Here is a 6,000-nt window from a genome sequence, read left to right as displayed (position 1 = left end):
ATGTTTGACGGTTCAAAATGTTTGTTTTGTTCCGTTTTCATGCGTTTCTGATCCTAATACACTCAGAAAAAATAGCGAATATTAGCGAATTCAAATTGAGGGGCTTAGAATGCAAGCGGTGTAAGTGACTTGATCGATTTCTCTTCATCAACTTTTTCTTTCGTGAATAACTCAGCGCACGAAAATTTTACAATTTGATTTTGCTATAGAAACCGATAATTGGGGTTCTGACCTATCGTCAACATTGTCAAATAAGCTGGGAAAGTGTTTGCAGTTAAGTTATGATCAAAAGAGAAAGTCGATGAAGAGAAATTGATCAAGTCACTTACACCCCTTGCATTCTAAACCCCTCAATTAAGACCCACGATCCAATCGACGAAAAAAACATCGACCTAACAACGACCGTAACGCTGTTACCTATTCACGATGACGACGATTAGGTATCGACATCTGGATACGGCATTAGTTTGTATGAGGCAAACTATTCTCTATCATATTAGTCGGCCCGAATCAGTTTATATTTGCTAAAATTTGTATGAAATTTTTTTTCTTGGCATAATTTTTTCGACTTAAAGTACGTTGTCATGACCCTAATTTGAATTATTTTCTATAGACGTTCAGATATTCTCAAAAAAACTTGTCATTATAATATAAAATTATCTCAAAACATATTTTTTATGACGTTTTTTCACCACTTGCAGGCAATGGTGATTTTCACTTACATAGAGTACTAATTTGATTAAGGAAAAATCATGTCCATTCATAATTTTCATTTTAAAAGTGTATTCATTCCGTCTGCAAATCCATACTGTCATGCCTATTCCCCAATATCGTCAACGCGGATAGTTCGTTAGGCGAAAATTCTGAATAATTAAACTGGTGGTTCTTTTTTCCACTCCGCTAAACTGTCATCTCAAACAAAAACGAATGGATCATACAACTGGTGAGTATGAAATATATTTCGGCTTTTTAATTATTAATTATTTTATCTTGCCTTATCAGCTATGAATACATTCGACTCGTTTGCTTCCATCAATCGGTAAGTGAGAAAGATGATTTCTCCCATCACCACAGTGCGGATTTCCACTTCTATCACAGCAGCCAACAACATCCGTTTTCCTGCAGCAGTAACCTCCAACCCCTGTTGGCAATGCCGGGGGACAGCAGCAGCAGCAGAATTTGACCATGGCATGGTATTGCGAAGAACTTTCCTCATTAGAGGTTCCGTGCTTCGCGCACATTCAAAAATCCTCTTCAGACACGAAAACTCAACGACAAGGAGGCATTTATCAACTTGCTCAGCTGAATTACCACCAGGAGGAACCCGAATGCACTGATTCCGTTGTATAGTAGAATGAAAATAGGCGAGGTAAGCGAACGTAATCGCATGATATTTTAATGTTCGCATTTTTATCCATACAACTGGTGAGTAGAGAATTCATTTCTGCTTTTCACTTACTAATCATTTTATTTTGTTTCAGCTATGAATACATCCGACTCAATCAATCGGCGAATGAGAAAGATGATTTCCCTCATCACCACATTGCTTATTTCCACTTCTGTCACACCAGCCAACAGCATCAGCTTTCCCGCAGCAGTATCCTTTAAGTCCAGGGTGCTATTCCGGGGAACAGCATCAACAGCAACAGCAGCAGGACCTGGCCATCGATAGTATTTCGAGCAATTTTCCCCATCGGAGTATCCCGTGCTTCACGCACATTGAAGAATCCTCCTCAGCCACATATCTGTGTCATCAAGGGCAAGGAGGTATTCATCAATGTACTCAGTCGGATTTGAATCGTCAATCCAGACAACCCGGATGCACCGATTCCATTATATACCTTATTTTTATTATACATGGATTTTTATTAATTTTTTTCAATAAAATGATTAAAATCGATCAATGTATTTCCTTTTCATTTTCAATAACAAACCAATACAAACAAGCAGCAAGCAGTGCTGGAAGCAGCGCTGCAAGCAGGTCGACGCCTTGCACATGTTGACGAAAAAGTGGCGTCAAGTTGTTCGATGAATGCATATGAAAGGTCGATAACTCGATTGCAAGGTGGTAGCATTTGAGGTCGATTGTTGACATTTCATCGACCCGATCTTGGCAGGCAAAACGGAATGTGGCGATAGTCAGGATAGTTCACAGATTGTTATTGATCGAACTTTTTCGTATAAGGCTCAGTTGGTGTCAGACTCATCTTAATCACTATCGTTCAGTGGTAAATTTGGAAGAAGAATACAGAGCTTTTGAGAAATCGGCTTATGGTTGAATCTGTGGAATCTGTTATTTTGAGTAGTGTGGAGCTGTTAGCGGTGAACAGGAATAAAATTGTGGGTGCATATAGGTTGATGGAACTATGAACTCCGTCTACGAATGATGGATGTCTATAGTAGCATGTTCGAAAAAGAGCCTGAAACTATCGGGAACCAGAGCAGAGATTCCAAAGCCCCTGAGGAGGATGGATGTAATAGTTATCCATGGTTATTATTAGAGATGAAACGGATATCCGGTAACCATCTGGTATCCAGCCTATTGAGCCAATAATTGCTATCCGGCCGGATACCGGACTTAAAAAAAAAATAATTATTTCATTAATAGAAGTTGTTTTTATCCCATTTGTTTATTTTAGGCTCATTAGCATTTTAGCTGTAACAGAGCCGAATTTTAATCGTGTACATGTCACATGTTTATCATATTTGAGGGGCTCAGAATGCAAGGGGTGTAAGTGACTTGATCGATTTCTCTTCATCAACTATTTATTTAGTTGATAACTCAACTGCAAAAACGTTCTAATTTAAGTTTGCTATAGAATACGATAGATGAGGTTCTGGCCTATCTTCCACATTGTCAAATACAGCTGGGAATGTATTTGCAGCTAAGTTATGACCAAAAGAGAGAGTCGATGAAGAAAAATCGATCAAATCACTTACACTAAGCCCCTCATTTATAAATAGCACATTACACAGTTGCCATTTTTCGGTGTAAGAGTATTCCTTTTGTACTATTGCATATGGTACATTACACAGTAGCCAATTTGGCGTAAGAGTTTTCTTTCTGTACTTCCATTAACCACCTAGACCACCAGACAGCGGAGTCAGATATGTTAACAGAACAGCAGCCCGATGTTTTTTTGCAGAGCAGAGCAATGGATGAATCGATTTTCATTCAACCGTGAATGAAGCTCCATCGCTTATGATCGTTTCGTGGGTCCTAGTTATTCTGTAACAACACAAAGATCGTCATCAATAAAAGATGAATCATAACAAAATAGCTCATTAACATAATTCATACATAATTAAATGGAAGGTTTGGTTACTGAAATGCAGAAATTTTTGTTCAAAATTAAACTTATCCCCCTTTATTCCACGCGGCGAGTGACGTGAGATGGCAAAGTTTTCCGCTTCATTGTGGAAGCTACCTTACTTTTCAACTTTTTTTTGATACCCGAGTCGATAACATATGAGGACACAATTTCAAATATCACCTAGTGACAAACTATAGTCACGCCATTCGCCTACGGGAATGCGGTGACTTTAGCCATCTCACCTAATTCGCCGTGCCGATTATGCTTTGCTTTGTACACTGGTCTGCTGGTCTGCTTCAAAAAGAGCTGAAAGATAAACTCTCACAAACCTTGCTAATTGGGGTAATGCTTAGAGTTTAATGACCAGCAAATATAAGGATCGTGATTGCGATCGATTCGAAATGTTTTGACATAACAATCGATTTCGTTAGAAATAGAATATTATTGCTGAATGCGATGCTGACTATATGCCACTTTGTTGAAACAGTCCCAAAGGGTGTGGTGAATTTCGTGTATAAGGTTTGATTCTGTTTCGTCTCTTTTGCTTTTTTTAGAATATACTGAAGACGGTGATGAGTTTTTACTTTTAGAAGATTCGTTGAAAGATATTTTATATACAATAATCATTCGATTACTGAATCTGGTGTATCTGGACTGCTCTTTAACTGGGAGAACGTTAACTGGGCTTTGGTCCAGTTATAAAGCAGAATTTCGTAAACAATTGCCATATTCAATTTGAAAATTTTGTGTGAGGGGCATTCGAATATAATTTGAGATGTTATAAAAATTGAAATTATTTTCGCATGACAAAAACATTGATTAAATCACAGAAAAACATTTTCCCCAAATTATATATCAGTCCTATTGTTGCACTTAATGCAAAACATCTAGTGGGAACCTTTTATTTGTCCAATTTAAAGATTTATTTTTTTTTTTATTAATTTCGTTTATTTTTACAGGCTCAGTTACATAAGTTTAAAGGAGCCGAATTCTTAATTATATTTTTATTACTATACATAAACATTTTCTAAATCTAAGGTAAGTAAGGTAGAAAACCGATTACTCGCGGTCTACTCGAGTTTAGTAGGGTGACATATTTGTTCAGCTCACACACTCAATTCTTAAATATATTCGTATATCTATTGTGTATTGTGTATGAAATGTATTCAACTTATTCTACTGTTTGTAGCAAGGGGACCAATTGCACGCAAAGGATATAAGGATATAAGGATAATCACACACGAACATCGATAGCTTTAAGGAAAATATAGATTTGGGACATGTAATCAAGGTCTAACCGAGCCAACACATCTCTCACCGGCACATTGGGCTGTCTTCCTCTAGCCCTGAGGGAGTTTTCTAAATTCGATCTGGCGAAAAGATACAACTCGCACGACCAAACAACGTGCTCGATGTCATGGTAACCGTGGCCACAAACACAAAGATTGCTGTCGGCAAGATTAATACGAAAGAGTAGCGCGTCTAACGAACAGTGGTTGGACATGAGTCGGGAGAAGGTGCGAATAAAGTCTCGACTCAAGTCCAGACTTTTGAACCATGGTTTGAAGCTAACCTTAGGGATAATTGAGTGGAGCCACCGGCCCAATTCATCTTCGTTCCATTTGCGTTGCCAATTAGCGATGGTATTTTTACGGACTAAAGAATAAAATTCATTGAAGGCGATTTGACGCTGATAAATATCGCCTTCAATCGCACCTACCTTTGCTAATGAGTCAGCCCTCTCATTACCCGGAATTGAGCAATGAGAAGGGACCCAGACAAAGGTAATGACATAACAGCGTCTGGTTAAAGCACTCAAAACTTCTCGTATTCTCTCAAGGAAATACGGCGAGTGCTTTTCCGGCCTCACTGAACGGATAGCTTCGACAGAGCTAAGACTATCCGTTACAATGTAATAGTGTTCAACAGGTCGTGAGTGTATTGCTGCCAATTCAGCAATATACACTGAGCAAGGATACTGAAGACTGTGTGAGGTGCTAAAAAATACGTTGAACACTCCAAATCCTGTGGACTCATTCATAGAGGACCCATCAGTAAAGTACATATTATCGCAATTGATACGCCCATACTTTGCATTAAAGATCGTAGGAACGATCCCCGATAGAAGATAATCTGGAATTCCATGGATTTTCTCCTTCATGAACAGATCAAAATGTACAGAGGAATTGATGTAGTCAGGAAAACAAACACGGTTGGGAATATACGAAGAAGGAACAACCTGCATGGAGATGAATTCATGATATGAACTCATGAATCCAGAGTGAAAATTTAGCTCGATCAGTTGCTCAAAATTTCCGATCACCAATGGGTTCATAACCTTACACCGGATGAGGAACCGAAGAGATAATAAATTGAAGCGATCTTTTAGTGGGAGTACGCCTGCCAAAACCTCGAGACTCATGGTATGCGTTGAGGGCATACATCCCAACGCAATAATTTAAAGATTAACACCAATCAAACAATTCATTGAAATTCCCCTCAATTTGATTAGGCATTTAACATGCCGGTCCAGTTAGAAAGCGAATGTCGATAACTGGACTTCTTTTCAGGTTCAATAACTGAATGATTACTTTACTCCAATAAGATTTTCTGCCGGACTGTTTCCATTCCAAGAACTTTCTAATAATCTGTCATGAAACTCGGGTTTAAAAAGGTTGCAATTGAA

At 38.4% G+C, this 6,000-nt stretch overlaps 1 long non-coding RNA gene across 1 annotated transcript in view; it reads left to right on the top strand.

Annotated features, from left to right (window-relative positions):
* Nucleotides 1-1,414: 1,414 nt before the first annotated feature.
* The window catches only part of LOC129764954 (uncharacterized), a 31,648-nt gene continuing 27,062 nt past the window's right edge, over nt 1,415-6,000 (top strand). Inside the window, exon 1 of the long non-coding RNA XR_008741305.1 lies at nt 1,415-1,425. This is a non-coding gene — a long non-coding RNA (uncharacterized LOC129764954). The remainder of the gene's footprint in view (nt 1,426-6,000) is intronic.

Source organism: Toxorhynchites rutilus, chromosome 2, assembly GCF_029784135.1.
Source record: "Toxorhynchites rutilus septentrionalis strain SRP chromosome 2, ASM2978413v1, whole genome shotgun sequence".
In the NCBI taxonomy this organism is placed as follows: Eukaryota; Metazoa; Arthropoda; class Insecta; order Diptera; family Culicidae; genus Toxorhynchites; species Toxorhynchites rutilus.
Note: the sequence above shows the minus strand (reverse complement) of the source record. Positions and strands in the feature narration are given on the sequence as shown.